The 26503-nt window shown below is 42.0% G+C and overlaps 2 long non-coding RNA genes across 2 annotated transcripts; one reads left to right on the forward strand and one right to left on the reverse strand.

Annotated features, from left to right (window-relative positions):
- The first annotated feature begins 167 nt into the window (after positions 1-167).
- Positions 168-850, forward strand: LOC130084479 (uncharacterized). Its single transcript, XR_008806939.1, has 3 exons — positions 168-359; positions 451-584; positions 667-850. It is a non-coding gene; the product is annotated as an uncharacterized LOC130084479 (long non-coding RNA).
- A 12602-nt stretch (positions 851-13452) lies between these two features.
- Positions 13453-14324, reverse strand: LOC130084480 (uncharacterized). The gene is made up of 2 exons (XR_008806940.1): positions 14268-14324; positions 13453-14072 (listed from the first exon to the last, which is right to left on the reverse strand). It is a non-coding gene; the product is annotated as an uncharacterized LOC130084480 (long non-coding RNA).
- Between the last annotated feature and the right edge of the window lie 12179 nt (positions 14325-26503).

Raw genomic sequence — 26503 nt, forward strand, 5'->3', positions numbered from 1 at the left:
GGATCAACCATTGAAAACGCCACTAGTGCTGCCACCTTCCAGTGCCTAGAGAGAAGCCTCCTGATCCCCCCGCGATTTAAGGCGGAGAATGGACAGGGCTTTAGGCCAGGGAAGTCACTGCTGTTCCTATAGGACCACTACTTAAGCTCCTTTAATTTAATATTACAGATATCTGGTCTGTACAAGTGAATTAAAGAGGAGATGCTCACCACCTGAGTGTTACTCCAGCAACACTGTGGTTTCTTATTTGCGAAAAGCAAAGGCACAGAAAAAAACCATAGAGGAAAAGCTGACTGGCATGGGTGTGCAGCCCACCAAGCGGACCAAACTGACTTCACTGTGCACTAAACTGTGTGAAGGTAAAACATTTTAAGTGATTGTTAAGTGTCTTTTTAGGTTGGGTATTATATTTTTTTAATAATGCTATTTGTTTACATCGTTTCATTTCAGATGAATGCAGTGAGCTGGTCAGTGACGTAATGTTCCTGGCAGCAAAGTTTACTCCACAAAGAAAAGTGGTCCAGGAAATGTGTGAAAATGAGGATGTCCAATTAGGATGCAATTTCCAAAACTGAAGCCTGCAGGTAAAGTACATTTTATTATGCTGAATGTTTTTAATGTTTTACTTTAAATTGAAACCAAAAGCTTTATGTACTTCAATTGCAGGAAGACCTTACAAACACTTCTGGTGACTTTAGGGAGAAACTGGGAGACGTTTGAACAGGCAACCCATGGGCTTGGGCCTGGTTTAATGGTGGGCACATTCGAGTTCATTGACTCGTGCCTCAAAGAAAAAATTAAAACACTTAAATCCTCTACGAAAGATGTGAACTAGTTAAGGTACAGCTGTTTAATAATACCTTTCTGTTGTAATGTTGCTGTGTTTTATAGATACCTATAATCCACTTTATTTTTTTAATTGTTTTGTAATTTGTAATCACATTTGTAATTCAATTTTGTTCCTTAATACAAAAGTAAAGTATTCAATATTTTATTGTAATGTTAAAGCAAAAGATCATTCAATAAAAGCATTATTTTGTGAATTATTTACAATCACCATGTGTTCCTTTATTTTGTTCTTATACAAAGCATCTGTACAACACTCATTGACCAAAACTAGGCATGTTGGCTAGGCAGAGCATATAGTCATTGTTTCATCAATGAAACATTTCTTATCTCTCTACAAGATCAACTACGTTTTTTCTTCTTTTTGACCGTGTAAGTGACTGCATCTTTTGCTTTTTTGACCCTTTTACGATAATTATGAAGTGCAGTCACTTTTCTTTTTCTTGATAGTTTGCTAAACTGTGAAAAAAACGAATTTGTGTGCTCTCTGTACTAAACTGTGCACTTCCTTATCCTCGTGAAATTTTTCTGATTGGCTCCACTCATGAAGATCTGTGAGCATGTGTTGCAGTGTTACTTTTTTTTCTCACTGGATTTTGAGCAGTGTGAATCCTCAGATATGTTCTCACAGGATGTTGTGTGGATAATGTTATGAACTAAGATACATACACACACCTCTCCATAGCTATTTGCAATGCATGTGCAAAATTTGGCCCTTTTACGACGTACAATTCCTACACTCTCATCAAAATGATATACAGTGAGGTCTTCATTATCTGCGAAATAGGATTCACTGTCAACAATTTTTCTTGCTGCTTCTGCCCTAAGGTCTTGAATTACAAGTCCTTGTTTCTCTGCAATGGTTTGTGAGAAAATTAAGTGTTTGCACACAGATCCACAGTGGAATATTTTGCAATCGCAATTATGCATCACCAAGTCAACTCTGTGAGATTGTGTGCTTGTATCGGGTGGAACCAAACACACTCCATTTTCATTTATCTCCACTTTTGCATCCAGGCCTTTTGCAATCATGCAATGGGCAGCATTTGTGGTCTCTTCAGTGAGTAGTGGTGTAAACATGGCTTTGGAATGGCAACATTCGACCGAAAATCTTGTTAAAAATGGTGTTTTGACCATTCCGCATCCAAGTAAGGTAACATCATGGGCGGACAACATGTCGATATGGCCCAGCATCACAACATCCAAGATCTTTTCTTATTTTATTGATTCCATGGCGGTGGATGGGAATGCAATTAATAACCTGAAAAGCTCAGAGGCGTTTCAGTACCTCCATTCCGACAAAGTGGGCTGTGTACTTTTACACCATATGGGCAGTTTAATTTACCTAAAGGCCGATGTTCAACCAAGCCAGTCCGTTAACAATTCAGCGCATAACGCCTGGGTTTTGGTTACCAAGATGGGAGATGTGGAGACTGCAGGCTGTACCTGTATCGCCGGACCTGGACGTTCCTGTAGCCATTAGAGGTCTGCACGGGCTTTAAACTGAAGCCCGAACCCAGCCCGTACCCGCGATCATTTAACCCGACCTGACCCGACCCGACAATTACATTTACATATTAAGCCCGAACCCGACCCGAACCCGAGGTCCATTCTGTTTCTCACAGCAAATACGCGCGAGAGCGGTAGCACATGCGCAAAACAGTTTTGTAATATAAATGATATGATAAAATAAAACAAATAATTAAAAAAAAATATATGTTTATATTTATATATATATATATATATTAGTGCTGTCAAACGATTAAAATATTTAATCGCGATTAATCGCATTAATGTCATAGTTAACTCGCGATTAATCGCATTTAATCGCACATTTTTATCTATTCTAAATGTCTCTTGATTTCTTTTTGTCCCATTATTTTTTTCTCATTTTAATGCTCTTATCAACATGGAAAAGTGGATCGGCTTGCTTTGTGCAAATGTTTTTTATTGAAAACAATATTGGCATATACTGTTCAATTTCACACTAAAACATTATCACTTGGAGCAAATAATCTCTCACACAATATAACACTGTCCATCAATAAAAGGGTGAAATAAATACTGACGAGGTCCTGATATTGACGAGGGGGCGGAGAATTCGCATCAGCTGTGTGTGTGTGTGTGTGTGTGTGTGCTGGCCATCATCAAGTAGTATTCAGACTGGACGTGCTGCGATGATGATAGCTCAGTTCACAACGACAAAACACACAGATCACTTTGGTCTTGTCAATGGAACCATTTGGCAACTTTTTAAAAGTAAACTTTCCATTCAGAATCTTATTGGCATCCATTTCGGCGTCTCACGCTCGTCATCCACTCAAAACTGGACGTTTTGAACGTTCCTATAACATTCAGAAATAACGTTTTTATAACTTAATGGGAACGTTATGAAAACATTCTTATAACCTAAAATTGTTAGCTGGGGAAGAGGAGAGATTCGCGATTGCACTGAACACGTTTTAAGTGCAGGCATATTCTCTGAAGGAGCCCAGAGAAAATTCTTACAAGAGCAGCGTGTATCTGAGAGCGCGCGCGACTCGAGCAGAGAGATTCGCGCTCGCGCATCCGGCTCGCAAGCCCAAACAAGTGTGTGCGGCGTGCCTGTTGTTTTGTTTCCGGTCTAGCTAGATCTGCTTGCGCTTTCAAAACGTCCTCGCACGCCGCAAGCCATTGAAATGAATGGGTTTCATAGCCCAGCGGCCCGCATGCCGTCCTGTTGCAAAAGCATGTGAAAAAAAAACTACAAAGTTTGCTAGGCCAAAAAGACCGTTAATCGCGCGATAAAAAAATTAACGCCGTTAAAATGGGTTTGCGTTAACGACGTTAATAACGCGTTTAACTGACAGCCCTAATATATATATATAATTATCATTATCATTATATTTGAGAGAGAGAGCCTGTGTGTCTGACTGTGTGTATGCACATATTGCACATCTGCGCACGTATGTACTTTCTCTCTCTCGCGTGCCGGTCACCACAACACAGCAAGCAGGCAAAGCACACGGCATGCAAACTATATAGCCTATTTAGTTTTTCTTAGTTAAACCCAAACCCGAGGCTGTTCATTAAACATTAACCCGAACCCGACCCGAAACCCGCACATTTTTCGGGACCCGTCGGGCTCGGGTCGGGTAGCAGACCTCTAGTAGCCATGCAGCCTCCGTGCTTTGGAAGGTACGTTAGCCCATCTTATGCTTGTGTTAAGATGTTTGTATGTATCCGTGTGTTAATCTGCGTAATAATGAGTAGACTGTGTTGACTTCCGCGAATGATAAGCCTTCCGTATTTGAGTGCAAATCCCTAGCATTTTACCGCAAAACAGAGAAATGTTACTTCAGCCTATCTAATGATATATAATGCGGTTGGTGTGTGAACCAATCACAGACCAATATAAAACAAACACTAGGAACGATACTTTTAAACAGAACAAATCAAAACAAAAGAAAACGGTGTAATCCGTATGAAATGGGCAAATTTGCAACAAACTCTTTCTGGCTTTTGTTTATTTTATTTATTTTTATCAAACTGATTTATTTTATTTATCTATTTGCTTTTACTCATTTTTTTTATATTACTCACTTATCATTTATCACTTTATTAAATGTTATTTATTTATTTAATATTTAATTATATTTTCTTTTATTCTTTTATTATTCTTTTCATATTTTTCCAGATTTGTTTTATATAAGTCTAAATAAATGCAGGCATTAAGGGGTTAAACATTGATGTTGATGGCTGCAGGCCCAGCTCATTAATTGTTTTGAAAAGTAACAAAAACGATCTACCTTCATCATACCCTTGTTATTTTGATTTACAAAATGTTGTCTCTAAAAGAAGTCAATTGTGCTGTGATGCTCAAACCATTATTTAAAAAGTGTGTGATTTTGTTTCTATCTGTCTGCAGGTAGAAAATGCTGTAAGGCAAGGGAAGACAGGGCTTGCCTGCACTGATGTGCAGAATTGCTGGAAAGCAATACTGGGCAGCAAAAAATCAGAGATGTGTCTTTCCGAAGACACAGCAGAAATAATCTATACCAACCAGCATCACAGGCATCCTCCTCCAGCATAGTCTCTACACCTAGTCGCAAGGTAAAAGTCCATGAGACACTGGAAGAATGGCAAAAAAAATGCGATTCATATTCAAACAGTCTTTTTGTTTACAGACACTATTTCATATCGCGATTAGAACAAAGCACTTGAAAATAAAGAATGTAGCCTACCTATTCCTCAGCTGGATCCGTTGCTCCTCCAAATGAAACTACCTGTACTTCTGAGGTAATTTTTTCCAGGATTATTATTAAGATATTATTATTCCTCACAGCGTCGTAAATCTGAGTCTCTTTCGGTGGGTTATCCAGCTGATGTGGGCGTGGATCGCCTCAGAGCATTTGTGTTTGAATAGAGTGCGCGCTCCGTGGGCGTGGTCAAATTAACTTTAATGACCTGAGACGAGAACGACTATCATCTCTCTCTTTTCGTACAGATTACATAAAATGAGAAAATTTGTTTTTTATATAAATTACTTCATTTAAAAGAAGATAATTCAGGCTTCATGCCTGTGTGCCTGTATACCTGCACTTCTAATCCATTGCTCAAAGCCATAGAGAAGGGGGGTCCCCGAAGCTCAACTTATCTCCGCAAAAAGTATTATCAAGAAAGCTTTAACGTTGTAGAACCCATTGAATATGTTCTTGATGCCAAAGAAAACAGAAGTTATCAGTATGTTCCTGTATTGAAGTCTTTGCAGCAACTCTTTAAGAATGATGTTGTGGACAGGGTAGATGAAAACCACAGAGCACAGCAGAGTAAAAGGGCGAGTGGTGAACACCACAATTACAAATCTCCTCAGGATGGTTCACACTTCCAGCAAAACATTTTTCTGTCAGGGGATGAGATGAGGATATTGTTACGTTTATACATAGATGATTTTGAGGTTTGCAATCCTCTGGGTACTTCTCGCCGGAAACATAAGCTTTGTGGAATCTACTGGACACTGAGTAATTTGCCTCAAGGGCTCATATTCATCACTATCATCAATTTACTTTGCATTGTTGTGTAACACTGATGTACATAAGTATGGTTATGACCGTGTCTTATATCCTCTTCTTCAAGACATGAAAACTCTGGAGCAAGACGGAGTTTTCATTCCATTGCTTGGCAGATGTGTTAAAGGTACGATTCAGGTTGTTGCGGCAGATAACTTGATGGGTCAAAGTATTGCAGGTTTTAATGAGAGCTTTTCACTGGGTATATCTGCCGATTTTGCACAGAAACAAAAACAGACATCCAAACAAAAGAAGTAAAATCAGGTGCATTCACCCTTAGGACAAAAGAACTCCATGACTCTCATGTGACCTCAGCTCAGGAGAATGGTACAAGCTGTTTTGGGGTGAAAAGACATTGTGTTCTCACCAAAACGCTTGCCCACTTCAGCGTTCACACAGGCTATCCTCCAGATATTATGCACGATCTGTTTGAGGGCATAGTGCCAGTGGAGCTTGCACAGTGTTTGGTATTGCTTATATCCACGAAGTATTTCAGGCTTCAAACCCTCAACAAATCCATCCAGCACTTCCCTTACAAGTGGGCCGACAAGACAAATAGGCCACATGTGATCCCACACACCTTTTCAACCAGGGCAAAAATAGGTGGAAACGCCCATGAAAATTGGGCTCTAATAAGACTACTCCCATTCATAATTGGGCACCTGGTGCCTGAGGGTGAAATGGCATGGCAAATACAGTTGGACTTAAACGACATTGTAGAGCTTGTGGTTGCTCCAACACACACAGATGAGTCCATTGCCTATCTTGAAGGCAAAATTTCTGAGCACAGGCAAAAGTACCAAGAACTCTTCCCTGGTGTGCAACTGCTCCCAAAACATCATTATTTGGAGCACTATCCTCAACTGATAAGGATGTTTGGGCCTCTTGTGTGCCTCTGGACAATGCGTTTTGAGGCCAAACACAGTTTAAGCAGGTTGTGCGACACACCAATTGCTTTAAAAATGTGCCCCTCTCGCTAGCCACTAAGCATCAGCTCATGATTTCATATCACTTGAGATCATCCAGTTTTGAAGAAACATCCCTAGAGGTTACAAACGTCTCAACAGTCCCTCTGGATTTTTTGAAACAAGAAATAGCACAGACTATTGAAAAGAACTTCCCTGGTACAACTGAAGTTCACCTTTCCAAGTATGTGTCAAGCAAAGGTGTACATTTCGAAATGGGATGATAGTTGCTCGGAAATGGCGGCGTGAATGGTCGTGTAATCAGTAGCTCCCGATAGTCAGTCAGATTTATCCCCTGAAATTCAAATACTAAACTCGTATTCTGGTTTAAAAAAATGAGTGGGGGTGGAAGAATGAAAAGTCGGAAAACTTCTAGTAATCAAGCAAAAGGGAATGAACAAAATATAATCGAGGACGCAGGCACTTCACCAGAAAGGGATGGCGATGCGGGGGAAGCTAAGCTAACAGGCGAGGACGAACAGCCTGTGGCCTACGTTGGACTTGAAACTATTAGCAGGCAAATCAGTGATTTGAAAAACGAAATGAAGTCTGACCTGAGATCATTTAACCCTCTGGGGTCGGCGGTCTCGCCGGCGATATCAGCTCCCTTTTTTCCTTATCAGTGCAAAAGAGACTCAAATTACTCTGTTGATTTTGATCTTACATATAAGTGTTGTACATCATTCGATCCTGTTAAGTTTGTATTTTTTTTGTGGAACCTCACAATAAATTTGAAGAGAGGATGTATATTTCAACGGTATATATACACTCCTATAACTGTCTACCATATTCTCTCTCTGGCTGCGTGTGTGTCTCGACAACGGATTAATAAAAGAAGTGTACAAACTTCTTGGTTACAGAAGCATGGTGTATTTATATTATGAGGTTATTTACTTACCCATGATGTAAAAAAAATAGCTCTGAATAAACAACAACTGAGCAGAAGCGCTTGTCGACCTCCGCGAAGAATACGCGTCTGGTGTGAACAGGCAGGCGCCGGACCGCGCGTGATTTTCCGTTCAGCGTCCGGTGTAAACCCGGCGTACGTGAGGTGTGGATCACACTGTTGCCAGGGCTGCGTTCAGCGCCGACAAAACGTTGCACAACGTTTTTTAAACAGAAACGGTGATGCGTTGAACACACTGTTCTGATGACGCAAGAGTTGCAACTATGGCAGCTGAGAAGGCCATTCTTTGTGTTCTTTGTGAAGAATTTTCGGAGCCTGATGAAGTCGGTATAAATATGTGTTTAGTACTGCAAAATATGCCCGATGTTACAGTTACTGCACTTGCCGCCCAGAACACGAGAGAACTTCCCAATCGAGTGAACGGATTTGTGGAAACTGTGGTTCCTAATTATTGTGATACAACATTTGCCTCGCATTTTAGGATGAAAAGACAAACATTTCAGGTGAATGATAATCCACTTCTTACCTCTGAGAGAAGTTGTTATGATCTGTATGACCTTGTTTTGTTATTGCTTATCATTATTCCTGATCACTGTTGTTTTGCTATATTATTGTAATATTTACCATAATATAATCAGAGGAGTATAGAAAAGTTTATGAAATGGTCACTTCACAATTCAATAGCAAAATATATAGAGATGTGTAGCGTTTAATCAGTGTTTAGCAAACCTTCCTAAGGAAAGGACCACAAGACATTGCAATTACAAAATATTTTGACAGACTTACAGTTCCAGATCTATACCTGTGATTTTATTATTTCAGTTATTTTGCCTGTAATGTAAGTAAACATGTGCAAACAAAATACTTGCTCTTAATGAATTTATTTTGATGTTAATTACATTTACTTACAAATTCCTCTGTATAAAGCAATATGTGCATCAGTGTGTATACAACAGTCATAGCAAGATTTGTCTCATCTTATTTACAGCATCATAGGGATGTAGAAACTTCTAATATAAATGCTGCATATACTTTTCTACAGGCTCTCTGTGAGAAAGTTGGTCCTTTCCTTGTAAACAGAACCTTGGACATCCCCAAAAAATTGCTGTGCTCTATTTGGTTGTTGGCAAACCAAGAGAGCTTCAGGGGTTGCAGACCGGTTTGATATGTCAAAAGGAACCCTTCATTATATTTTTTCAGATATTTGCACGGTCCTTTGTACACTGAGTAACCAATACATTCAATGGCCCAGAGAGGATGAGTTTGCAATCCTGGCAAATGGCTTTCAGGACAAAACTGGCTTTCCTGGAGTCATTGGAGCAATCGATGGGACACACATTCCCATCCTAGCACCCACATTCCATAGAAACAGTTACATAAACAGGAAAGGACATGCAAGTATTCAACTCCATGCAGTGTGTATATCACAGATGAGGTTCCTGGATGTGTACACTGGTTGGCCAGGGTCTGTGCACGATGCTAGAGTGTTTCGAAACTGCCCATTAAATAGCCATCTCCAGGATGTGATGAGAAGTGACTACCACCTGCTTGGAGACTCTGCATACCCACTCAGCACATCTCTCATTACACCATACAGAGATTATGGGCACTTGTCCCAAAGACAGAAAAAATTTAACACAGTCCACAGCTCCACCAGAGTTGTGATAGAAAGGGCATTTGGCCTTCTAAAGGGGAAATGGAGACGACTAAAATATGTAGCGGCAACGAGAATGAACCAAACACAAGTTAAGCTTTCATACATAATCAAACACAAGAGGCTACATATTCCAGATTATCCCAGGCTCTGAAGCCAAAAGACTTTTTGTTGTTTAACTAAAGGAAGAACGTTGTCAATGTTTTAGAATTTGGCAAGAACAGATCTGTTCAGAAATGGTGAAACAAGAGGCCCTAACAAGAGGTCACCTGACCCCTGCGACTACGTCTTTCTTAAGGACCAAGGTCCCATGAGAAGATGAACAGAACAGACTTCAGCAGGAACTATCCGTGACCTCAGACTGGAATGTCTTTCTTAAACCCCAGAAACTTTACACACCAACACACTTTACATATCAAAATCCATAAAACTCATCCCAGAACAATTCTTGACTGACCCATAATCAAAATTATATAACATAACATAATTATATATTGTGTTTACAACCCCTGTATGTGTCTATTCTGCTTAGATCACATCTAAGTCATGTAATTGTTATAACTATGAGATGCTGGAATGAAAGTGTGTCGTGTTTCCTATCATTATGCTCATATATTATTAATTCAGAAGGTTGCTTGATTGAAATCTGTGTAAAAATGTTTATGTTCTTAAAATGGAAATTAACATCCAGTTAACCCAGATTCTAATTACCTTAGCCACACAATAGACATCCTTTAAATAAAGCTGTTAGCAACCCTACCAAGTTATGGAGTAAAAATAGATGCCAACATTGGAGCTACTATGTATCCAACATGGACGCTAATGTGAGACCATCACAGAGTGATTTAATTAAAACCTACAATTAACATCCAATAATGTTTACATAATAATATTTTTAGTAAATCATGAATAACATTTTCTTTGAATCTGGTGTGCTAATTAAGGTTGATGTGGGACAAAAAAAAAATTAACATGGAAAAGATAATCACCAGCAAAAGATGACATGACCAGGACCGGCTCCACACTGGGATCATCAGCCAGGAGGTCCTCCATTGATGAGAAAAAGACCCAGCTGCTGGCACCACTCCCAGTCTTCTTCTTACTGTCCACTATTGTTTTGTATCTATTAAGAGAAACCCAGAAATAGCAAATGTCTTCAAGTGGCCATACTCCCAAAATAATGCAAATGCCAGTATCAAAACAAACCTGTGTTTTAACTGTCTGAACTTATTGTCACATGCCTCTGCTCCAAAGTCATATCCTTTTGCCTGCATTTGTGTAGCTACCTTTTTCCACACTTCTACTTTCTTTAACACAGGAGATTGAAAATCTTCAGCTATTTGCTTTGCCAGAGAAATTAAAAGCAATGTTGCATTGTGCGTCCATGGCTTTGGATCTAAAGCACACATTTAAATAGATAAGTAACAGACAATATATCATTAGAAAAGTTGTGCAAGGAATGAACTTAATGTACCTTTTGGCATGTGTTGGGTCTGACACTGATGCCCACTTTGGAGCACAGGCAGGTGATGGTCCAGCAACAGACAAATTAAGTGGTGTAGTATCTGGAGGCAAATGCAGTGGTGCAGGAGCCAACTTCTGTGGTGCAGGAGCCATCATTTGTGGTGCAGGAGCCAACTTCTGTGGTGCAGCAGGAATGTGTAGGCCCAGTGGAAGTTGACTAGACCCATTTGATGCACTAGCCTGTCCCAAAGGGATTGCTGAAACTGAAATGGAAGCACACATCTTACCTAATTCAGACTAAAACATCTATTTAGCCTCACATACTGACTTGATTTGTAGTTCATACTGTTTTAATACCCTGTATTTTCTTTCTCATTTTTAGGAAAAGCACTTAATTACCATTGTTTATTTCTATACCAAATGTCATACACTTGCAATGAAGCTAAAAATATAGCCTAAACAACTACATCATTATGTTGATATCCTATATTTTACAATAAAACTTACGACAAACATGTCTTCTAATATCCTCAGTTGATGCGTAAACCGAGCTGCATCGAACACATTTGTAAAATACTTTCCTTGAACCCATTGTGTGAGTTCACTTTAATTCCGCGTGCTTTATATACATGTTGCTGCTGATTGGACTGCAGTTCTGACACACCCACCAAACAAGAGAAAACGCATCTCAAACCCTGTTGCACACCGGTGCACGCCGTTTCCAGGAAACATGACGTTCAACCCGGAAACCGTAGCAAAACGTTGCGCATAGTTTTGAACTTGAACGTGCCCCAGGACCCGCCCTGCTCTGCTTCTGATAGGCTTGTGACGTTAGTTAGAGCTGCGCTCCTCCCATATGATTGGTAGGTGAAATCAATTGACTCGAAAATATTAAACCGCATTCAAGTTCCCAGTTTCAAATGTAGCCGCGCGGTATGCGCGCTCACAATGGAAGCGGCGCACTCGTTTTTTCCAAACGCGTCCGCGCCGAAAGTGCCTCCGGCTGTAATTTGCAGCCTGATTAATAAATTTTGCCTGCGCCGGAGGCCGGACCTGCCCTCAAGCCGGAAATCCGGCCCCCGGCTGGAATACGTGCGTGAAGTTGGCCCCCCAACAAACGCAAAACGTCGTCAAACTATGCTAAATCGTTTGTGCTCCGTTTGTGCTGGTTTGTGCTGTAAAAAGTTTCGTTTGTGCTGTTTCGGTTTTTTAGATATTAAATGAATATTTTTAGGTAATTCTGAGGTCACTCAGCCCCCCCACATGCTCCAAATTCACCCAAAATAGTCTCGATCGTTTGTGCTTCGTTTGTGCTGGTTTGTGCCGGTACAATTTCCGTTTGTGCTGCGTTGGGTTTTAAAATATCGGAAATTGAATTATAGACGATGACGTCACCAGCCCCCTCACATGCTCCAAATTCACCCAAAATAGTCTCGTTCGTTTGTGCTGGTTTGTGCTGTAAAAAGTTTCGTTTGAGCTGCTTCGGTTTTTTAGATATTAAAATAATATTAGATGGTCATTCTGAGGTCACTCAGCCCCCCACATGCTCCAAATTCACCCAAAATAGTCTCGTTCGTTTGTGCTTCGTTTGTGCTGTAAAATGTTTCGTTTGAGCTGCTTCAGTTTTTTAGATATTAAAATAATATTAGGTGGTCATTCTGAGGTCACTCAGCCCCCAAGAGGCCAAGAGAATAGCGAAACTATCCTCGAGGTGAGCACACTTTTAAAGTAGAATTGACGAAGACGTTCTGTCATTACATAATTTGTTCAATAAACAATTATCTTCACTTCAGTCTCTTCTGATTGTATTTTATTTTTACGAGTCTCATCTGCTACACTTCACTGCCACCACTAGGGGCAAGTGACACTTCTGTTCAAGAATGCTCTTGTATAAAATGCTGTAGAGTTGGTGGAGAAAAGGTCGATATAAATCAAACTACATAAGTCGTTACTAATCCAAATTTCTGGCCAATGTAAGTATACATTGTTTTAAAACTGTCAGTTACAATATAGCTTCACGAATAATTGTACAACATTCAAGAGAACTTGTTATTGAACAGAAACCTCATTAATAACACTTATATTACTAATTTAGTTATGAAATGCTGATTACAGTTGCAGAAATTTGCCTTTTAGTATTAAAAAACGACCATGGGTCACATGTGCAGCTGTATTTAACATTTCATAGCTAAATTAGTGTTAGCAAGGTGTCAACATTACCATATTGGTCCTAATATAAGATATATTATCCATCTACATTATCCTTACTATATTATATTATCCTATTATTCTTATATTCAGACCAATACAGTAATATATTAAAACAAATTTATGCTGTACCTGGGTAATTGAGGGTAATTATGTTGTGCTTATGCCAGATGCCCAAGAAACCAGCAGTCGACAGGGATTCCATTTTCACAGTCCTGTGTTCATCAAAGGAGGCCATAGTCCAAAATGGCAACATAGCTACTCCTAATCAGAGCATCTGGACAGAGCTTAGTAAACAGCTAGACAACAAGATCACTGCAAAGGCACTATACACTTTTGTTAAATTAAACAGACACAATATCTGGACTGCTTTAGGGTTTACTCATGAAAGTGATCATGAAACAAGTGGCAGTAGTGATGACACTGATTTTGAGCCAGGGTCCCTTTCCTCCAGTCCAAAAGATTGCTGCACTTTTGATTTTGAAGTTCCATTTCAGAAATGGATTGAATTTATGCCTGAAACAGTAACATACAAAAACAAGTTCCCTAAAACAAAAAAAAGGGAATACACAATTTTGAAGCTTGGTATCTGGACGCATGTGATAAATCATCACATTTGGCAAGAAGTGAAATGCCCCTGCACATTTGCTTTTAAAAGAGCCAAGGTCTATCCATCAGTCACAGACAAATATATTGTAATCAGAGGCAACTGTAAGGAGTGCCGTGGCCACATTCACATAAAATGTGAAAAAAAGCCTGAAATAAACAGCACAATGAAGTTCAGGTGTTCACTTAAAAACACTGATGACTCCCTGCATACTGGCTGTTCCAAGCGTGCGATGTCTGGTAACTTGCGTGTGCAGATATCCAAAGAACTGTGTGAGGGTAGAAAGGAACCCCATGTATGGAGGGCATCAGAGGCAACAAAGCTGATGGATTTTGGAGATCCTGAGCCAAGTCATCTGCCTAATTTGGCCACCCTGCGCAGAGCAAAGCAAGAGAGAAATGATTTAGAATTAGGCGACAAGGATCCTATTCTGTCATTGCAGATGCTAAAATACAGTGCACCTCACAGTGGTAGCATTAAAGACATTGGACTAGACAAGTTTTTCTGTCACTATTGGAGTCAAACACAAATGTATATGTACAAGACGTTATCAAAGACATCTACTAACCCCACTGTGAGTTTTGATGCAACTGGCTCAGTGGTGAGGAAACTACAGAGACCAAATCTCTGTAGAGTCTGGCCATATATTCCTATATCAGGGTGTTGTGGCAGGGGGTGAGAGCTCAAGTGTCCCAGTGGTGCAAATGCTGTCAGAGAGACATGATGTTAATGCCATAACACATTGGCTGACAGAATGGATACGCGCAGGTGCACCTACTCCAAAAGAGGTTGTGAGTGACTTTTCTCTGGCTTTGCTCTGAGCTTTGGTCAAGGCTTTTACTTCTCATCCTGATCTTAAGACCTACATCAATGAGTGTTGTGGTGTCTTACTCGGTAGACAGTCAGCAAAAGTCCCACCTTGTTTCGTGCGGGTTGATGTTGCACACTGCATCAAGATGATCTGCCGGTGGGACTGCTTAAAAAAAAAAAACCATCGCATTAAAGATTTCTTTGTTAGGTCAATAGCTCAGCTTCTCATGTCACAATCCATGGACGATGCAAGAGAGCTACTAAGATGCATTACTATTGTGGCTCTCAGCGAAACAGAGGGTAGTGGCAGCTCTGGAGCCCCCCTCATTTCAGAAAGGTGCAAGAAATACCTAAAAGCCCGAATTGCAGAAGAGCGTGTCATCATTCCAGATGTAGAGGGTGCGGACCTGGAAGAAGTGGATCCATGTGACCAAACACAGACAGACCTGCGGCAGTGGGTAACAGACATATGTGAGGAGAGCAGGTCACTTGCCACATCTAATGGTGATCATGACAATATGCACTTCCTCCCTGAGATTATTCCAAACATAATCTGGCTTGCAAATTACTTACCTCTCTGGACAGGGGTAATGATCCCTCACTTCTGGAGCTCCAACATCACCGCAAGTTCAGCCAATGTCGAAGCCGAGTTTAAAAACATCAAACGCGGCCTTTTCAAGCATGAACACTTGCCTATTCGAGTGGATCGATTCATTGCTCGACATCTGTCCTTCATTGAAGGCAACATGCGTATTTTTTCTGCAAAACAAAAGAGTGTGGAAAAAGGTAAAGAGGATGAGGCTGTTGCGACAGTGCTCGACACAGGAGTCAATCCACTACCCACCGCAACCTGCAGGATAGATGGAAGGCCAGAGATGGATGCTTCCTGCTCTGGGAAGTCTGACACCGTCACAAACATCCATCCAACAGATGAAGAAGCTGTTGAAAACTGGTGAGGCTTAGCGGTTCCACCCAAAAAGAGAAAGAGGAGTTCATACCTCTCTCCTTGTCCTGAATGGCTCCATGCAGATCCATCTGTGAGAGGGAAAAGCCTCAAAGTGGACCTGTTGAAAAATGGAAACAATCAACAGCCTGTTAAATTCAGGAAATCAAGAATCTCTGTGCTTAACACATGTGCATTTGATGCTTTTTGTCAATGCTTATGTTGTGCTTACTGTGATAGTGTCACTTTTGAAAATATTGTTTGCAATGAGGATTCCTACAACCTCCTCCAGCTAGTGAAATCCATCACCACAAAGGGTCTGAATACACAGGCCTACATACAGAGGGCAGAACTGCTGAGCGAAATATTCAAAGCTGTCCGACTGAAGTCTGGTGCTCTCCAAATCGATGCACAATGCCACATCTCCACTATCATTGAAAAGTCAATGACAAAACGCACTTGTGTTTCATTAACAAAACAGTGCTCTTCACAGTATTGTGGTCTCCGCAAACAAGTCACAAGGGAAATTGCATTTGTTTGTACTTCTGTTGCTGTACTGCAGGCTTCTGGCATGGCTCATCTTCAGACCGCAGTGGAAGAAGGCCTTGACCTCCCGGAGTCCCCCTGCCTCAGGTCGATCCAAAGTCTGTCACAGTGTCCCTCTGCAATCAAGCCAGATACCTCAAAAAAAGTCCTCTGTGCAGGGAAAGTTTCTCACAGTTACAGTCTGGGAGAACTTATGTGGATTGACACTGACCTGGGAAGCAACTCCACAGAATTTCCTTTGAGTGAATTTCCCTCCAATCTCATGCTCCAGGGAAAGAGACTTTACTTTACTTTGCTGGCAGTCATTGCTTTTAGAGGAGGCTTAACCCAGGATGCTCTTGGGCATTATGTGGCCTTCTGCAGGAGGTCTCCATGTGTCTGGGAGATGTATGATGACCTGAGAAGTGGAGTGACAGCAGCGTCAGATAAAAACAAAATATGCCCACATGCTATATTATACACAAAAGACTGATTGCACTATTTATATTTAATTTTACAAGTTAAATTATTTTGGTTGAACTTTTTGTATGCCACATACCCTTGTTTTCCTACTCCTGTTAGGAGAAGGAAGTAGTGTGCTATTTTATGGAAGTTTGCACTCAAGTCTATTAATTTGTGTGGTATCTTTTGGTTTGAAGACAGATTTAAACTTGTCAGTATTAATTGTTTTTAAGTTTAAGTTTTTAACGTTTTTTGTTTTTTTTGTTAATGGATGTTCGATAGTACATAATTAAATTTCAAAAGCTAAATCATTTTGACTTAATTGAGTCATGAGTTTCCTCATACATAATAATAATAATAGTAGTAATTAAATGATATACACACAGACACATAAATACACACACAGTAGCCTACCAGTCAAAAGATTTAAAAGGTTTATTTTTTAATGTTTCTCAAAGTTTAATGTTCCCTTATGCTCACTAAGGCTATATTTATTGTATCAAAAATACAGTAATATTGTGAAATATTATTCCAATGTAATACTGCAGTTTTATATGTGAATATATAGTAAAGTGTAATTTATTCCTGTAATCAAAGCTGAATTTTAGCATCATTAGTTCAGTGTCACATGATCCTTCAGAAAACGTCTCGGGTTATGACTATAACCCTTGTTCCCAGAGAAGGGAACGAGACACTGCGTCGAGAATCGACACTTTGGGGACGCTCCCCTAGCGTGCGCCTCTGAAGTATGAATGAAACTATTCCAATCCTGATTGGTGTTGCGTCATGACGTAACATGTGACGGCATAACCGGATGCATAAAAGCGAAACCGGAACAACACACACTAGCCTAGCGATGAAGCAAGCCGCTCTCAAACCTCGAGGGGCGTGGCAGAACGACGCAGTGTCTCGTTCCCTTCTCAGGGAACAAGGGTTATAGTCATAACCCGAGACGTTCCCTTTCGAGGGAACTCTACACTGCGTCGAGAATCGACACTTTGGGGAACGAATGCCCACTAGGCCACGCACCGAATAGGTCTGTCCCGGAGTGAAGCTAATTAGGCACTCAGCAAGGACTGAGCACGTGTGCGCCAGGTGTACTAGGAAGGTGGAGACTGTAAAACCTAATGAAAGTATGTGGAGTAGCCCAACCGGCTGCCTCACAGATCTCCTGTAGAGGTACTCCCGAAAGAAGGGCCCTAGAGGAAGCCATGCCTCTAGTTGAGTGAGCCCTCACGGCTAAAGGTGAAGGCAAGCCGCGCACCTTGTAAGCGTCAGTAACAGCCTGAACAATCCAATTACTAATAGTTTGCTTGGATGCCGGGAGTCCCTTCTTAGGTGACCCAAAACATACTAATAATTGGTCCGACCTTCTCCAAGAAGAGGACCTCTCAAGGTACACGCTCAAAGCTCTGACGGGGCAGAGCAAATGAAGCTTCTCTTCTTCTGCCGACACATGAGGTGGAGGATGGAACGCCTGAAGGACCGTTGACCGAGCCGTGTCAGTAGGAACTTTAGGCACGTAGCCCGGACTCGGGTGCAAAAATGCTTTAACTCTGCCAGGGGCAAACTCCAAGCAAGGTTCGAAGGGGGCCAGGGATAACCCTTCGAGAACCACCGCCAGGTCCCAGGCAGGAACCCTGGACCTGGTCGTCAGTCTCATCCTCCATGTACCACGGAGAAAACGAATGACCAGCTGGTGCCTCCCCAGAGGCCCATCACTCAATGGTGCATGGAAAGCCGCAATGGCAGCCACGTACACCTTAAGTGTGGAAGGGGAGAGACCTGCAGAGAAACGATCTTGAAGAAACTCCAGAACTGAAGCCACCGGGCAGTTAACTGGATCTAACTCCTGTTCTCTACACCAAGTGGAAAAAACATTCCACTTGAGGCCATATAATCTCCTAGTAGACGGGGCCCTAGAGCTAAGTATGGTTTCAACCACTCCGGCAGATAGACCAGCATCTAGGTACTGAGCCCCCTCAGGGGCCAGACCCACAGTTTCCACAGCTCTGGCCGAGGGTGGAATACCTTCCATGACCGCGCCCCAACCCGTGAGGGAGGCATCTGTCGAAACGGACTTCCGGCGACATGATGCCCCTAACACTGGCCCTTGGGACAGGAACCAAGGCTTCTTCCATATTACTAGAGAACGAAGGCATCTGCGCGTTACTCTGATCATACGGAACGGATTCCCCATGGGGGAAAACCCCTTGGCTTTCAGCCACCACTGAAGGGGCCTCATGTGTAGAAGGCCCAAAGGAATAATGTTGGATGCCGCTGCCATGAGGCCCAGCATTCTTTGAAATCGCTTTACAGTGATGGCCTGGCCTAGCCTTATTCCAGACACCATCGACAGAATAGACTCGATACGTGCGGGAGACATTCGTGCCCGCATCGTAACTGAATCCCACACCACGCCCAGAAACGTTGTGCTCTGTGATGGTTCCAACACACTCTTCTTTGTGTTGAGTCTCAACCCCAAACTCTGAATATGGCTAAGGACGACATCTCGATGCCGAACTGCCATTTCTCGAAACTGGGCCAAAATGAGCCAGTCGTCGATATAATTCAGTATGCGGATGCCCTGAAGTCTCAATGGAGCTAGTGCTGCATCCATGCATTTGGTGAACGTGCGGGGAGAGAGTGCTAGGCCGAAGGCAAGAACCCGATATTGGTACGCTTCGCCCCCGAAAGCGAACCTCAGGAACCTCCTGTGACAAGGAAGGATGGATACATGAAAATAAGCGTCTTTTAGATCTATCGTGACAAACCAGTCCTCGGACCTGATTTGATTCACGATGATGGGGATAGTGAGCATTTTGAACCGAAATCTCCTCAGAGAACGGTTCAAATGCCTTAGATCTAAAATTGGCCTCAGCCCTCCATCCTTCTTTGGAACTATAAAGTACCGGCTGTAGAACCCGGACTCCCTGTCTGAAGGAGGAACACGTTCTATGGCCTCCTTTAACAGCAGAGACTGTACTTCTTGTTCCATCACCTGAGCCTGCTCTGGAACCACTGCAGTCTGCACCACCCCAGCGAATCTGGGGGGGTGGTGACCGAACTGCAGTCTGTAACCCATTTTTATTATACGCAGGACCCATGCAGATATGTTGGGAAGATGACACCATGCCTCTACAAAATCTACTAAGGGAACCAGCCTCTCGAGGCTGGCCTCGGGTGTTTCTCAAGCACTGTTCCCGACTTCCTGAAGCGGAAGACCGGCAGGAATTAGTCGATATTACATTACATTTACATTTACATTTATTCATTTAGCAGACGCTTTTATCCAAAGCGACTTACAAATGAGAACAATAGAAGCAGTTAAACTAACAGTAGGACAACAATACGTAAGTGCTATAACCCCTCTCAGTTTAATTTTAGTGCAGGTTTTTTTTTTTTTTTTTTTTTTTATAGAATAGAAGAGAAGAGAAAGTTTTAATTCTACTGAATCAAGTGCTGCCGAAAAAGATATGTCTTCAGCAGTTTCTTGAAAGTGGCTACTGACTCAGAAGCTCTGGTTGAGTTAGGCAGATCATTCCACCAACAGGGAACAGCCATGGTAAAGGTCCGAGAAAGAGATTTTGTGCCTCTTTGAGATGGTACCACAAGACGACATTCGCTAGCAGAGCGCAGGTTTCTGGATGGCACATAAGTCTGAAGTAATGAGTTTAGGTAAGAGGGAGAAGTGCCAGTGGTTGTTCTGTAGGCAAACGTCAGTGCCTTGAATTTAATGCGAGCGGCAACTGGCAACCAGTGCAATTGTGTGAGGAGAGGAGTGACGTGTGCTCTCTTCGGCTCATTGAAGACTACTCTGGCTGCAGCATTCTGGATCAATTGTAGAGGTTTGACAGAGCAAGCTGGAAGACCAGCCAGGAGAGCATTACAATAGTCCAGTCTGGATAAAACAAGTGCTTGGACAAGGAGTTGTGTGGCATGCTCTGTAAGGAAGGGCCTGATCCTCCTAATGTTGTGCAAGGCAAATCTGCAGGACCGGGCAGTTCTAGCAATGTGGTCTGTGAATTTCAACTGATCATCAATTACAACCCCAAGGTTCTTAGCTGACCTTGATGGAGTTATGGATGACGAGCCTAGCTGAATGGAGAAGTTGTGATGAAGTGTTGGGTTAGCCGGGACCACAAGTAGCTCTGTCTTCGCAAGGTTTAGTTGAAGGTGGTGGTCCTTCATCCAGCCAGAGATGTCTGTAAGGCAGGCTGAGATACGAGCAGCTACCGTCGGATCGTCAGGCTGGAATGAGAGGTAGAGTTGCGTGTCATCAGCGTAGCAATGATAGGAAAAGCCATGTTTCTGAATCACAGATCCTAGTGATGTCATGTAGATGGAGAAGAGGAGTGGTTCAAGCACTGAGCCCTGAGGCACCCCAGTAGCTAGATGTTGGGTCTTAGACGCCACACCTCTCCACGACACCCTAAAGGACCTACCTGAGAGGTAAGACTCGAACCATTGGAGTGCAGTTCCCGAGATGCCCTTCATCTTTAGGATTGACAGGAGGATCTGGTGGTTAACTGTGTCAAAAGCAGCAGACAGATCCAGCAGGATGAGGACTGAGGATTTGGAAGCTGCTCTTGCCAGTCTCAGAGCTTCAATTACTGAGAGCAGGGCAGTCTCAGTTGAGTGTCCGCTTTTGAAACCAGACTGATTGTCGTCCAAGAGGTTGTTCTGTGTAAGAAAGGAGGAGATCTGGTTGAAAACAACTCGTTCAAGTGTTTTCGCGACAAATGGAAGAAGAGATACCGGTCTGTAACTTGTTAGATGTGCTGGATTTAGATTGGGTTTCTTAAGCAGTGGGGTTACTCGAGCCTGCTTAAAAGCTGTGGGAAAGGTACCAGTGTGAAGAGAGGTGTTTATAATGTGCGTGAGTGTGGGTACAACTGAGGAAGAAATGGCTTGAAGTAGATTAGTGGGGATAGGATCAAGCGGACAGGTAGTAGGGCGATTGGAAAGGAGGAGTTTAGAGACTTCCGCCTCTGAAAGTAGAGAGAAGGAGGGTAGAATGTGTGCGTTTGTTGGTAAAATGTGTGTGTCAGTTTGTGGATTGGTAAATTGGCCGCTGATGGTGGTTGTTTTTTCTATGAAGAATGTGGAAAAATCGTCAGCTGTTAGGGTTGATGAAGGAGGAGGAGGAGGAGGGTTAAGAAGAGAGGAGAAGGTTTTGAAAAGCATGCGAGAGTCAGAAGAATTGAACATTTTGTTGTGATAGTAAGCCATTTTAGCAGTAGAGATATTAGCAGAGAAGGAAGAGAGAAGGGATTGATAAAGACCCAGGTCTGTCGAATCTTTCGATTTGCGCCACTTTCTCTCTGCACCCCTGAGTTTAGTACGATGTTCGCGAAGAATATCAGTTAACCAGGGGGCAGAGGGTGTGGCGCGGGCTGGCCTGGAGGAAAGGGGACAGAAGTTGTCCAAGCAGGATGTTAAAGTGGAGAAAAGAGTATCAGTTGCACAGTTAGTATCAAGTGTTGAGAGCTGATCAGGTGGATGGTCTTTGTGACCATAATAGATGTATCACAAGATAGCCGGCAATGATGCACAGATGCATCATTATGGTCACAATGGTCTTTGTGACCATAATAGATGCTCTTTTATCTTCTGACGCGAACAACACGGTGTGTGTTCGCTGGAAATTGATGCGGCCCGAAGCGTCAGAGACGGCGGGTACCCGACATCGATTTCCTGAGGGCTCCGCTGCGAGAACAACCTCGGTTGCTCTGCAGCGGGGGGGACAGCCCTCGGAGGTCCTACCACTCCAGTTAGGACCTCTTTCCCGAAGCCCTCCTAGCCTGAAGGACGTCCCTCAAATCGCCCTTCTGGCCAGAAGACTTCACCTGAGAGCGTTTCCTCTGTTGCCAAGCTCCCAAGGGAGGGGCTCTAGAGGAAACACTCTCTCTCTGCTGCTGGCGATATGAGGAGCTTGATGACGGCTGGGGCTGATCTCTTTGCCCCACCCTACTTGATTTGGGTCTAGATCGTCGGGGGAGGAACTGCTGGAACGCCGCAGATTGCTTCTTCGTCTCCTGCAACCTGTCGACGACAGTTGTAACTGCGTCACCGAACGTTGCGTCCAACGATTTCGAAATCTCATTATGAAGATCGGGAAAAAATGGTTAACCCCGGCGCTGAGGCTGTGATCTGTGCCGCAGGAAACGCTCATCTAATTTACTTTTTATTTGCGTTTCCTGCTCATCTTGTGGCCAGCTGATGTTAAGTCTGGCCACAGCACGAGTCACAACCTCAATAAGCTCCTCATACGCACGACCGTGAACCGGCGAGTCTAATTCACGATCGTCCGCGTCGATGCTGAGCACGTCTACTTCCTCAGAAGCAGAGAGCTCGAGCATCGGGACCTGATCATGGGCAGAAGAAGCCGCGGCGCGGAATTCTGCACCACAAACAGGAGCCTCATGATCTTCAGAGGAAGAATGAGAAAGTGCCTCAGCAGTCTCATTCTCCTCTGCAAGATCTTTTTGCGATCCCCACGATCTCAATCGCCGCGCTGCCTCAACAGACGCGGGACCAGAACCGTGGGGAGCGCGAGCCTGGGCGTGTTCATCAAAACAAGCCAGGCGGGAGCGCAGCACTCTAATAGGTAGTGCTTCACATTCACCGCAAGCAGCTCCCTCAAGAGCTGCCCGGGCGTGCTGCACTCCCAAACATTCCACACACAAACTATGCGTGTCCCCACCCGTGATGAATCTAGGACAGGGGTGCACACATTTTTTGAATTGTTCACTCGCCATTCCTTCAAAATCACTTTCACAGACAGACAACACCAAATAAGACTGACAACAACAGAGAGCGCTTGCTGAAGAGCGAAAGCTAGTGTGTGTTGTTCCGGTTTCGCTTTTATGCATCCGGTTATGCCGTCACATGTTACGTCATGACGCAACACCAATCAGGATTGGAATAGTTTCATTCATACTTCAGAGGTGCACGCTAAGGGAGCGTCCCCAAAGTGTCGATTCTCGACGCAGTGTAGAGCTCCCTCGAAAGGGAACATTCTTATATAGCTACGGATGTTATGAATTTGATGCTCAAGAAACATTATCAATGTTGAAAACAGTTGTGCTGCTTATTGTTGTTCTTTTCTTCTTCTGAAAACCAATATATACAACAATTCAAAGATTTTGGTTAAGTGATTTAAAATATAATACTTTTATATAGCAAGGAAGTAATAAATTAATAAAAAGTTGATCAACATTGATCAAAATTAAGAACCTTTCTTAACTGAGCACCAATAATAATGGTTTCTGAAGAATCATGTGATATCGAAAACTAGGGTAGGTCTAATGATACATAAAATTCAGCTTTTACATCAGTCTAAATGACATTGTGATTATATTAAAGGTGACCTATAATTCAAAATTGAATTTACCTTGGTATAGTCAAATAACAAGAGTTCAGTGCATGGACATGACATAGAGTGAATCTCAAACTGGACTGTTTTCGCGTTCTCATTTAATTCACGTTTATGAAAAACACCCCTGAAAAATGGTCGGTTCTCCACACAATACCGACTGTGACGCAATAGTCGGGATCATTAATATGTACGCCTCCAAATATTTGCATAATGCCAGCCCTCAATGCCAGGCGGAACTGCGCAGCCGAAGCATGGCAGTTGCTCAGTGTGGATGTACACATGAACACAAAAGTATTTTTTAGTTCCTTCATCTGAGCCTCTGAAGAAACAATGGGTTAATTTTATTTTCTCTGGAAATTTCCAAACATTTCACCGAGTGTTTCCTCAACTTGGGCCAATACAGAGCTGGCCTCGGATCGACCAAGCAACACTTTCTGATGTGTAATTGTTCAAGTTCAGACAGGTAATCTTTCTCTCAAAATCGTTCAATACTGTTTATGCATCAGTAAGTCAAGCCAGTGACTAAAATATCAGCTTCACATCGTTTCTTTTAGTAGGATGAAAATAATCGTATTTAAATTGTGAACAAATTATATGCAGAAAGCGATCAAAGAACAATCTTTCCACACAGCGCGAGTTTATCTGGACACTTGCCAAACTCGTTATGAAATCAATGACGCACGTTACTGCACAACGAAGCTCTTACTGTATTTACATCATCGTGTTTGCATTGGTGAAAGCAGAGAGAGTGCAGAAACTGCTTTGCAATGATAAGATCTTCATTCTCGCGATCAACACTGTCATCTGCTCAATGCTCATTACGGCAACATTTTATGTGATGGGAATAGATCTAAATACTTTAAAAACATCTCACGATTCGTTAATCTCGATAGCTGTTATAGTAAAAAGTAAACGTATAATAGCAGTAGTAAAAGTATTCGGGAGAGAGTTTCACATGTAATGCGTAGCTATTTCATATGCAAGCATGTCAGCCAATCACAGCAGTGGCCGCGGTTACACTGAATCCCACAGCAGACACGCCCCTTCAAACAGAGTGTTCAAATCAGAGGCTAAAAGCAGGCTAGGAAAAATGCCATTTATTTCTAAATTATGATTATTTTTTATCTAAAAAACATACTAACATTATAAGGGTAACCCAGGAAACATTAAAAAAAAAACAAAAAAAAAACATTCTAGGGCACCTTTAAAAGAAGTCGAGAGGACTCCTAACTCACTAAGACCTATTCACAAAGGATTGTAGCGCATACCACCGCCTCTCGCAGTCGTCCGGGGTCCGCGACACAAGCGGGAATGCTGCATTGATCTGCAAACAAATCCTCTCCCATTCTCACGCTTAGTTTTGCTTGATATCCCAGTGCCGAATTCCCCTTTTATTACGTTTTTCAGAATTCTCATTTTTGGGTGAACTAACCCTTTAATAAAATTTATTGTAAACAAGTAACAAAATATTGAGATCATTTTTGCCATTATATTAAACATTGAATATTCATTTAATTTTTGTGTTAAGAACACATTCCTGTTTTATTCTACTTAAGCATGAGATAACCCTTCTTTAGGTTAAACAAAATAAATGTCAGTGAAAGTCAAAATTGCTTATTTAGATTACACTACCTTGCGTTTGTGGCAAAACTTGCTCTCATCAATGTGAACAAGGACATTAACTCCACCAACTTTCTATCTCTTTTTTTCCGGTGCTTCTCCAGGCTTTGTACACAAATTCTTCTGAGTTTCTTTGACATCATGGAAAGTGTTGCTGTGCTCTTTGCAATACCATCTTGAAGCATGTCTACTTGCCGTAGATATAAACTGAGCAAATCTACAAAGATTAACAAAAATTATTATCATTAAATCAGAATATTGCATTTTCACACAAAGAGATTGTGCGCTTTATCAACCTCCAGGCCACAAAGCATAATTTGTACCTGGTATCCTGTATTTTGAACACTAGTTTTTTTTTTTTTTTTTTTTTACTATTGACTAAGTATAAAAAAAACATAAGCATATTAATACATTCTGTCAAACATACATAGCTGACTAAACAGGGCTGGGTTTCCCAAAAGCATCGTAAGCTTAAGTTGATCGTAGAACAATTGCCACCAATGGTCTCTATGATCAATTTAGGCTTACGATGCTTTTGGAAAGCGCAGCCCAGTACAACATACTGTAGTGCTGTACAGTAACTGACTAAACTTGATAGCATCACAGTGAAAACATTTTCTGTTGGAAGCTTCTGTTAGATGTTTTATAAGACATCCTAAATACTAATTCAAATTATGGTCCAAATATAGTCAACTTGATACAATTTTAAAAATAGTTTGTTTTAGAGTTTTTGGGTTACTGTAAGATATCTGGCAAAGTATGGTGGGGTATATTACAGGAAATACTTTTCCAATAGGATATGCTATAGATTGATCATCATATTTTTTTATGCCACCATAAACTATGAAAACGTGCTGTAATGCAATTGTGCTATATGGACTCAAAATACACCATACAAAGTGTGATATGTCACATACTGTAGTTATGTAATATATTTGCATTGCTTACCTATGTATATACTTCATCCATGTGAACAGACTGCAGTGTGATTGTGAGAAAAGTGAATTTGTCCGAACACTTCTTCTCAACCGTCCACATCTTTTACGTCGACACTCCCTGGTAG

Source organism: Rhinichthys klamathensis, unplaced genomic scaffold, assembly GCF_029890125.1.
Source record: "Rhinichthys klamathensis goyatoka isolate OS25496 unplaced genomic scaffold, OSU_Roscu_1.1 h1tg000065l_1, whole genome shotgun sequence".
Classification (NCBI taxonomy): domain Eukaryota; kingdom Metazoa; phylum Chordata; class Actinopteri; order Cypriniformes; family Leuciscidae; genus Rhinichthys; species Rhinichthys klamathensis.